The sequence below is a fragment of the Scyliorhinus canicula genome, chromosome 2, assembly GCF_902713615.1.
Source record: "Scyliorhinus canicula chromosome 2, sScyCan1.1, whole genome shotgun sequence".
In the NCBI taxonomy this organism is placed as follows: domain Eukaryota; kingdom Metazoa; phylum Chordata; class Chondrichthyes; order Carcharhiniformes; family Scyliorhinidae; genus Scyliorhinus; species Scyliorhinus canicula.
The window spans coordinates 110,375,761-110,386,805 of record NC_052147.1 but is presented as its reverse complement, the minus strand read 5'-3'; positions in this window follow the sequence as shown (position 1 = coordinate 110,386,805).

Genomic DNA, 11,045 nt, shown 5'->3' with positions numbered 1-11,045 from the left:
AGGATTCAGCGATGGGCATTTCCACTTGCTGCTTTCGAGTACACTTTTCAACACTGTTTGGGTTCCAGGATCGGCCATGCCTTCAGCCGGTTGCCACATCCCGCGAGCGCCCTCCTCCCCACCAGTGGCGGATGAGATGGTTGCGGCCTTGAATTTTATGAACACCTTACCAGTGACGGCTGCTTGAATACGTACATGGACACAGAGGGACCCGGCATTGGTGAAGCTTCACCTTATATTACTCGGTGGCGGTAAAAAGGAGGCGGCCCTTCGCTCAGAGGTTCTCCGAGCTGAGCCTGGAGGATAGAATTGTGTGGTACTCAGCTGGTCATTCCTTCGCAGGGACGGGAGGTCCTGTGGCAGGAATTGCACGCTGGCCATCCGGGTGCTTCCAAAATGAAAATGTTGGCACGAAGCTATGTTTGGTGGCCGAGTATAGATGCGGACATCGATCGAATGGTACAAAACTGCCCATTGTGCTGGGAATTGCAAAATCTGCCCTCGCAGCGCCTCTCCATCCATGGGAATGGTTGGGTCATTCATGGATTCACGGGGGCAGCACGGTGGTGTAGTGGTTAGCACAGTTGCCTCACGGCGCCGAGGTCCCAGGTTCGATCCCGGTTCCTGGGTCACTGCCCATGTGGAGTTTGCACATTCTCCCTGTGTTTGCGTGGATTTCGCCCTCACAACCCAAAAGATGTGCAGAGTAGATGGATTGGCCAGGCTAAATTGCCCCTTAATTGCAAAAAATTAATTGTGTACTCTAAATTTAGAAAAACTAATCCATGGATTCACCTCCATGTGGATTTTGCTCCACGTGGTTTTTGCTGGACCATTCATGGGCTACATGTTTTTAATAATTGTGGATGCCCACTCCCAAGTGGTTGGAAGTTTTCAGGATGTCTTCCATAACATCTAGGGCCACTATTGAGAAGCTCAGAGGACCTTTTTGTACCTTCAGATTTCCGGAAGTGCTGGTTACAGACATTGGAACTCCTTTCACCAGTGAGGAGTTTCCCGTTTTTATGCGACACAATGGTATTTGGCTCATCCGTCCAGCGTCATATCATCCTTCCTTTAATGGACTGGAATAGAGGGCAGTCCAAATTGTTTTTTTAATAAACATTTTATTGAGGTATTTATGGTTTTATAACAGTAACAGAAGAAACAATGTACATACAAATCTAAACATAGTGCAAAAGCCGTCTTCCTCTCTCACAGACCCCACATTTTCTAGCGTCTTACTCTACACTAAACTACCCCCACGCTCCCCCACTCCCCCCTTCTGCTGACAGCTAATTCTCCCTAAAGAAGTCGACGAACGACTGCCACCTCTGGGCGAATCCTAACATTGACCCTCTCAGGGCGAACTTGATTTTCTCCAAACAGAGAAAGCTAGCCATGTCCGATAGCCAGGTCTCCGACTTCGGGGCTTTGAGTCCCTCCAAGCTAATAATATCCGTCTCTGGGCTACCAAGGAAGCAAAGGCCAGAATGTCTGCCTCATTCTCCTCCTGGATTCCCGGGTCTTCCGACACTCAGAAAATTGCCACCTCTGGACTCGGTGCCACCCTCGTTTTCAATACTCTGGACATGACGTCCGCAAACCCCTGCCAGAATCCCTAAGCTTCGGACATGTCCAGAACTCCGCCCAGAGACCACCTTCTAACTCTCCACCTGGCTCCTCTTCCCATTTGTGTTTCAGCTCCTTGGTCTGTGTTTCCTCTGACCCCATAAGCTTCTTATAAATGTCAGAAACCCTCCCTTCACCCACCCATACTCTGGAAACTACCCTGTCCTGGATCCCTCTTGGTGGTAGGAGTGGGAAGGTTAAGATCTGCCTGCGTATGAAGTCCCACGCCTGCAGGCACCTAAAGTCATTCCCTCCCGTTAGTTCAACCTTCCCCTCCAGTTCCCTCAAGGTGGGAAAGCTCCCTTCTATAAACATATCGCCCATCCTCTCGATCCCTGCTCTCTGCCACCTCCGGAACTTTCCATCTAATCTTCCTGGGGCAAACTGGTGATTATTACAAATTGAGGACCTGACCGATGCTCCCTCTGCTCCCACATGTCTCCTCCATTGCCCCCAGACTCTCAGGTCGCGACCACCACGGGGCTGGTGCAGTAGTGTGCCGGCAGGAATGTCAGAGGCGCCGTTACCAATGCCCCCAAACTAGTGCCCTTACAAGATGCTGCCTCTAATCGCTCCCACAACGACAAGCCCCCCCCCCGCCCACTTCCTAATCATGGGTATATTCGTCGCCGCCCAATAATAAATAAAGTTCGGGAGCGCCAGCCCGCCCTCCCCCGGCTGCGCTCCAGCATTCCCTTTTTAACTTGTGGGGTCTTACCCGCCCATCCAAAGCCCGAGATTACCTTGTTGACCCGTTTAAAAAAGGACTGAGGAATAAAGATGGGGAGACACTGAAACACAAACAGAAATCTCGGGAGAACCGTCAATTTCACTGTCTATGCCCTCCCAGCCAGTGACAACGGGAGCATGATCCACCTCTGAAAATCCTCCTTCATTTGATCCACTAGTCGGGCCAGATTAAGCTTGTGCAGCCGTTCCCATTCCCGCGCCACCTGGATGCCTAGGTACCGAAAGCTTCCCCCTATCACTCTAAACGGCAGCTCCCCAAATTGCCTCTCTTGCCCCCTTGCCTGGATCGTGAACATCTCGCTTTTCCCCACGTTCAATTTATAATCCGAAAACTGGCCAAAATCCCCCAGTGGGTCCAACACATATAAGAGCAGATTGTCCACGTCTGGCGAGACTCTGTATTTCACCCTACAAACCCCCCCCCCCCACCCCAACCCCCGACCAGTCCCGGCGGTCCAAATTTTTAAATGAGGTTTGAAAAAGCAGTCTACCGGGTCTATGGACCCGCGGTTGTCTGCTTCTTATTCAATTACCGCATGATGCCACATGTGACCACCAGAATTGCTCCAGCAGAGCCCTTGATGGACTATGACTTCGGACTCATTTGAATCTTACTCTTCCAAACCTGGTGGCAGCGAGGGCAAAAGCCGAGCAGCATCAGGAATTTCAGAAGAATCACCGCAGTTCTGGGACCTTGGGGCGAACATTCCGCATTGGGGACACTGTTTGAGCACGGTATTTTAGCGTTGGCACGCTGTGGCTCCTGGGAGTGGTGCTGGACAAGACTGATCTCATATAGGGTCCAAGTCCAAAAGAAGACGTGAGGTCGCCTGTCGCGACGATCCACCAGCAGTAGTACTGCTGTCACCGCAGCATGAGCCGCCCCTTGGTTTTTTTTTCATAGATTCATAGAATTTACAGTGCAGAAGGAGGCCATTCGGCCCATCGAGTCTGCACCGGCTCTTGGAAAGAGCACCCTACCCAAGCCCACACCTCCACCCTGTCCCCATAACCCAGTAACCCCACCCAACACTAAGGACAAATTTGGACACTAAGGGCAATTTACCATGGCCAATCCACCTAACCTGCACATCTTTGGACTGTGGGAGGAAACCAGAGCACCCGGAGGAAACCCACGCACACACGGGGAGAACGTGCAGACACCGCACAGACAGTGACCCAAGCCGGGAATCGTACCTGGGACCCTGGAGCTGTGAAGCAATTGTGCTAATCACTATGTTACCATGCTGCCCCCTATGTTACTGTGCTGCCCCAATGGGTTAGGGGCCCAACCATCCTGGTTATCACGCCTGGCCCAGCAAGAGTGCTACCACTCGGGTTCCGATATGAACATGGAGCTATCTGTGCCGGCAGAAACAGTGCGTCCGGCACTGAGGCCCCCATGGTTCCCCTTCGGTGGTCAGCCAGGTGTGCAGCAACCCACTACCCCCCACCAGACCCAGATCCACCACAAGTGGATGCACAGCTGCGAACTAAGCGGCACAGAAGGCCTCCGCCAGTGGAAGCTGATGGGGGACCTTTGGACTCTGGGTGGGGGCTGTTATAACCCCCATGAAGATCATGAGGAAACAAGCATTGATCTCCCTGCTGAACTCATGGAATATGAATTCCCAGGGTAGGGCATGGAGGCCAACCTCCTGGGGCTGGTTAAGGCAGGGGATAAATGCAGGCCCGACTCAGGGCCTGATCAGATCTATCCTCCCAGCCAGGTCTGTACTTGGAGTGAGATGCTGTGCTGAGCATTGTAGCCACCAAAGTTGTCCATTCCCTAAATACAAAATGGAAGAACGCAAAGCTTACAGGTTAAAATGGACAATGTTTGCAGCACCAGCAGGCTGCACCAAGCAAATGTGGATTCTGTCTGCTAAGAAAGCAGACAACACCGAAACGAACATTCCGCATACTAATGAGGCAATCTCCGGGATAGTTAACATAGTAATGGAACGATCCCAGGGACAATGGACGCAAATGGGGAAGTAACTGCAACAGTGTATGGGAAACCAGACACTCCGGCACCAGCGGGGTCCGAAAACAAATCACCTGAAAGCCCGCCCAGTAGCCAAGGAACAGCCTCAGTATTGGGGGGATTCAAACATATCGATTGGGAAGAGACCCAATCGATTCCGAGCAGGTAAAGGGGTCCGCCCAAAGGGGCGCGGATCCCTGGGACCTATAAAAGACAGGTCCCACACATAGTTCGTTCTCATTAACCAGCCCTCCTCTCTGGACCAGCATTTCGACCAGCTTTGCCAAGAAGACCTTGAACGAGAGAGAGGAGAGGTTTGGGACAGCAGCCGCCGGCAAGTAAGTCTCACAACGATCGCTACCAGAGATAGACACTCCTGACCCCTTTTAACCCGTACCAACCTGAAGTCTGCAGACCAGAGCAGAGCAAGAGGCCTTGTCCCCTGATCCGGCAGTTCCCTTGAGATAAGTATTGGTTTATTTAGCGGTAGGAATAGTTTAATCCTCTTAGCGTGTGCATGGGTAGTATTATAATTGTATTATAATAAACTCAGTTGTTTGAACTTACTAATTGGTGTATGGTTTTATTGCTTTGAACTTGACCTTGACGCTTGTGGCGGTATCTTAACGATACCTGGCGACTCCAGAGCTAAGTAACGAAACAGAGCCAAATTGAGTGTTAAGCACACTCACCCAGAATGAGCAACAGCATGTATTTCTAAATATGTAAATTAATTCACCTTCATTCACCAACAGCTTCCTTATAAGTCCAAACTTGACAATATGGAGTTAAGTCGCAGATGAGCCATGACCTCACTGAATGGAAGAAAGCAAATTATTGCGGATGCTGGAATCTGAAACGAAAGAGAAAATGCTGGAAAATCTGAGCAAGTCTGGCAGCATCTGTAGGGAGAAAAAAGAGCTAACGTTTCGAGTCCGATGACTCATTGCACAAAGTCATCAGACTCAAAACGTTAGCTCTTTTCTCTCCCAACAGATGCTGCCAGACTTGCTGAGATTTTCCAGAATTTTCTCTTTCACCTCACTGAATGGAGCAGCTACCTCAAAGGGCTGAATGGCCTAATCTTGTTCCTATTGTTTCTTAAACTTGACTTGTGCATGTAGAATCAAGAAATGTACATTGGCTCGCAATTGCAGCTCTGTGATATAATTAGTGCCAAAAGACCGAGTTGCTTCACAGCTCCAGGGTCCCAGGTTCGAAGGAGTTCCAGGATTTTGACACAGCGACGGTGAAGGAACGGTGATATATTTCCAAGTCAGGGTGGTGAGTGACTTGGAGGGGAACTCCAGGTGGTGGGGCTCCAAGGTACCTGCTGCTCTTGTCCTTCTAGATGGCAGTGTTCGTGGGTATGGAATGTGCTGCCTAAGGAACCTTGGTGAGCTACTGCGGTGCATCTTGTAGATAGTACATGCGGCTACCACTGTTCATCAGTGGTGGAAGGCAAGAATGTTTGTGGAAGAGGTAGTAATCAAGTGAACAGCTTTGTGCTGGATGGTGTTGAGCTTCTTGAGTGTTGTTGGAGCTACACTCATCCAGGCAAGTGGAAAGTATTCTATCACTCCTGACTTGTGCCTTGTCGGTGGTGCACAGGCTTTGGGGGTCAGGAGGTGAGTTACTCGATGTAGGATTCCTATACTTTGACCTGCCTTGGTAGCCACAGTATTAATGTAGCCAGTTCAACTCAGTTTCTGATCAATGGTAACCCCCTGGATATTGATTGTGCGATTCAGCGATGGTAATGCCATTGAATGTCAAGGGGTGGTGGTTAGATCCTCTCTTGTAGATGGTCATTGCCTAGGCACTTGTGTAGCATGAATGTAACTTGCCACTGGCCTTGGGCGGCACGGTAGCACAGTGGTTAGCACTGTTGCTTCACAGCTCCAGGGTCCCAGGTTTGATTCCCGGCTTGGGTCACTGTCTGTGCAGAGTCTGCACGTTGTCCCTATGTCTGTGTGGGTTTCCTCCGGGTGCTCCAGTTTCCTCCCACAAGTCCCGAAAGACGTGCGTGTTAGGTGAATTGGACATTCTGAATTCTCTGTCTGTGTACCCGAACAGGTGCCGGAATGTGGCGACTGGAGCTTTTCACAGTAACTTCACTGCAGTGTTAATATAAGCCTACTTGTGATGATAAAGATTATTATTAATATAAAAATTCTCTACTTGCAGGAATGAAATTGGCAATTGAAATTGCGTGAACAACTATCATGGATGGGATTCTCTGATCCACCAGCCGCATTTTTGGCGCAGCACGCCCCCGCCAGCAGCAGGATTATCCTTTCCAGCAGACGGCCAATGGGTTTCCCCATTGTGGCCACTCCACAACATCAGGATTTTGCAAGCCCAGGCCCATCTGGCGTGGCGGGTGAATGTAATGCGACATGAATCCAAGGTCCCGGTTGTGTGCGGAACTTGACTATAAATTATTCACCCCCCACCATCTGGCCTAGGCTTGCAAAATCCTACCAACTGTCGGGGCTTGATACAATTCACACCTCTTTAACCTGTGATTATCCCTCTCTCCAGTTGCTCCGTCTGGACCTGAAGACTTAATTACCTGCAAAGACTCGCATTCAGGCCACATTCCGGCGACTGTCCGGGGAGGCTGGTATGGGAATCAAACCGTGCGGCTGGCCTGCTTGGTCTGCTTTAAAAGCCAGCGATTTAGCCTAGTGAGCTAAACCAGCCCCTGCTAAACCAGCCCCATTATAATGGAAGCTGGAATAATGTCACTCATGATGTGTACTTCTTTTAAAAAATATATTTTTATTCAAGTTTGCATTTTTACACTGTACAAATGGATGAAATGGTGGCAATTTACATGTTGTTCCTTTTCAACACCCCTACTGGCCCCCCTCCTGCACCCCCACACCCCCTCCTACACTTTTCTGCTGTCTCCGAGTCCTGTCTTAGGCCCTTTCTTTCACTGTAGATGGTTTGTTTGGTGTTTGTTTTATTCTTATAGCTGTGTGATGGGCCCTCTGGTCCCTGTGTCGGTCTCTCCCTGGGCCCCCCCTTGGCATTTCCCTGGGTCTCTGAGTCTCTCCCCCCCTGTTGCACCTCCCTCCGCACCCGCACCCCCCCCCCCCACCCCGATCTTTCCTGTCTGTTTTCTTTGGGCCCTGGTCACTCCCGTGTGTCTCCTTGCACTCTTCCCCCACCCCCCATTCTATCCATTGTTGGCTTCGAACAAGTCTTGGAACAGGCTGATGAATGGTCACCACACTTTGTAGAAGCCATCTTCAAACTCTCGGTTGGTGTTCTTGATCTTCTCCAGATGGAAAAATTTAGATAGGTCTGCCAACCAGTCTGCAGCTGTGGATGGTGCTGCTGACCGCAGGGCAGGATTCTCTGGCGGACGATTAGGGAAGCAAAGGCAAGGGCGTCGGCCCTCTTCCCCATGAATAGTTCTGGCTGGTCCGATACCCCGAAGACTGCCACTCTCGGGCACGGCTCCACCATCACCCCCACAAACATTGCCTCGAAGAAGGTTGTCCAGAACCCGACAAGTCTGGGACCGGCCCAGAACATGTGGGCGTGGTTGGTCGGGCCTCCCTGACATCGTTCACATTTGTCTTCCACCTCCGGGAAGAACCTGCTCATTCAGGTTCTTGTCAGGTGTGCTCTGTGCACCACTGATGTACCGTCAATTACCACGAGACGAGAATGGTGAAACAATCGAGGCTTTATTGCACAAGATGTTGTGCCTCCTGTAGCTGGAACCAGAATGGGGGCAGCGCTGGAGAGCACACACTTTTATACAGTACCTGCTGGGAGGAGCCAGCAGGCAGGGATTTGACCGTAACACTTGTAATACACGGGCAGTGCCATAATACAGACGATATATCACTAGTGGTGTTAACCACATTCACCCCCTGTTTAACAAAGTGTCCGGTGGGGGTGACGAAAACATTACAGGTTCAGTCTGTCAGGGGCTTTGACCCTCCGCTGTGATCGCCTCAGTCCTGGTGCTGGTGTGGGTGCCGACGTAGTCACCTGCGACTCCGGGAACGTGTTGTCCTCGTTGTCGTCACCCCTGAGTGGAACCAGTGGGAGGACAGATCCTGCTGGGGTGGGGGCTGCGGTGAGGTTCGCTGGAGGGAGGGTGGATGGCACAGGGGTGAATGAAGTAACTGGGGGGGGAGGGGGGGTGGAGGAGCGGTGTCAGGTCGTGGGTGGGGACCCAGCGAGTGTCAGGTCCCGGAGGGAGACTGTCTCCTGGCCCCCGTCGGGGTGTGCCACGTAGGCGTACTGCGGGTTTGCGTGGAGGAGGTGGACTTTCTCGACCAAGGGGTCTGATTTATGGCTCCGCACATGCTTCCGGAGGACGACAGGTCCAGGAACTGTCAGCCATGTTGGGAGCGAGACCCCAGAGATGGACTTCCTGGGGAAGGCAAACACACGTTCGTGAGGGGTCTCATTAGTGGCGGTGCAGAGGAGCGACCGGATAGAGTAGAGCACGTCGGGGAGGACTTCCTGCCAGCGGGAGACTGGATTTTTAGACCGCAGGGCCAGCAGGACGGCCTTGCAGACTGTCACGTTCTCCCTCTCCACCTGCCCGTTTCCCCAGAGGTTGTAGCTGGTCGTCCTGCTCGAGGTGATGCCCTTGCTGAGCAAGAACTGACGCAGGTCATCACTCATGAAAGAGGATCCCCGGTCGGTGTGAATGTAGGTGGGGAAACCGAACAGTGAAGATGCTGTGCAGGGCTTTGATTACCATGGCAGAAGTCATGTCGGGACATGGGATGGCGAAAGGGAACCAGGAGTACTCATCAATTACGTTGAGGAAGTACAAGTTGCGGCCAGTGGAGGGGAGGGGCCCTTTGAAGTCCATGCTGAGGCGCTCAAAGGAGCGGGAGCCCTTCACCAGGTGCGCTCTATCTGGCCAGTAAAGTGCGGCTTGCACTCTGCGCAGACTTCGCAATCTCTGGTGACGGTCCTGACCTCCTCAATGGAGTAGGGCAGGTTGCGGGCCTTGACAAAATGGAAGAACCAGGTGACCCCCCAGGTGGCAGAGGTCATAGTGGAGAGCCCGGAGTCGGTCCACCTGTGCGCTGGCACATGTAACGCGCGATAGGGCATCAGGGGGCTCATTGTGCTTCCCCGGGTGATAGAAGATCTCATAGTTATAGGTGGAGAGCTCGATCCTCCACCTCAAGATCTTGTCATTTTTGATCTTGCCCCGCTGCGTATTGTTAAACATGAAGGCAACCGACCGTTGGTCAGTGAGGAGAGTGAATCTCCCGCCGGCCAGGTAATGCCTCCAATGCCGCACAGCTTCCACAATGGCTTGGGCCTCCTTTTCGACAGAGGAGTGTCAATTTCGGAGGCATGGAGGGTGCGTGAAAAGAAAGCCACGGTTCTGCCCGTCTGGTTGAGGGTGGCAGCCAGATCCACGTCTGATGCATCGCTCTCCACCTGAAAGGGGATGGTCTCGTCGACTGCGCGTATCGTGGCCTTGGCGATGTCTGCCTTGATGTGGTTGAAGGCCTGGCGGGCCTCAGCCGTCAGGGGAAAAACTGTGGACTTGATGAGTGGGCGGGCCTTGTCCGCATAATTGGGGACCCACTGGGCGTAATACGAGACAAACCCTGGGCATCGTTTCAGGACCTTGGGGCAGTGGGGGAGGTGGAGTTCCAGGAGGGGGCGCATGCGTTCGGGGTCGGGCCCTAGGACTCCAGTTTCCACTATTTAGCCAAGGATGGCTAAGCGGTTGGTGCGGAACATGCATTTCTCCTTATTGTAGGTGAGGTTAAGGAGTTTGGCGGTTTGGAGGACTTTTTGGAGGTTTGCGCCGTGGTCCTGCTGATCATGGCCGCAGATGGTGACGTTATCTAGGTACGGGAAGGTGGCCCGCAGCCCGTATTGGCCAACCATTCGGTCCATCTCTTGCTGGAAGACCGAGACCCCATTGGTGATGCCGAAGGGAACCCTAAGGAAATGATAGAGGCGGGCATCTGCTTCGAACGCTGTGTATTGGCGGTCCTCCGGGCGGATGGGGAGCTGGTGGTAGGCAGACTTCAAGTCAACTGTGGAGAAGACTCGATATTGCGCAATCTGATTGAAGTCATGTCGAGCTGCGTGTACCAGTTGATAGTCTGACTGTAGTCAATGACCATCTTGTGCTTCTCCCCAGTCTTCACTACCACTATTTGAGCTCTACAGGGGTTGTTGCTGGCCTCAATGATACCCACCTGCAGAAGCCGTTGGACCTCCGACCTGATGATGGTCATGTCCTGGGCACTGTACCGTCTGCTCCTAGTGGCGATGGGCTTGCAGTCCGGGGTGAGGTTCACAAACAGTGAAGGTGGATCGACCTTAAGGGACGTGAGGCCACAGACGGTGGGGGGGGGGGGGGGGGGGGGGGCAGGGGTCCGCCGAATTTCAAAGTAAGGCTTTGGAGGTGGCACTGAAAATCCAGGCCTAGCAGCAGGGGCAGCGCAGAGGTGGGGGAGGATGTAGAGCCTGAAGTTCCTGAACTCTACGCCCTGGACAGTGAGGGTCACGATACAGTACCCCCGGATTTCAACGGGATGGGATCCGGAAGCCAGGGAGCTTTTCTGGTGACGGGGTGTACCGAGAGGGAGCAGCGTCTTACCGTAGTGGGGTTGATTAAACTCTCTGTGCTCCCAGAGTCAAAGAGGCAGGTCCTCTCGTG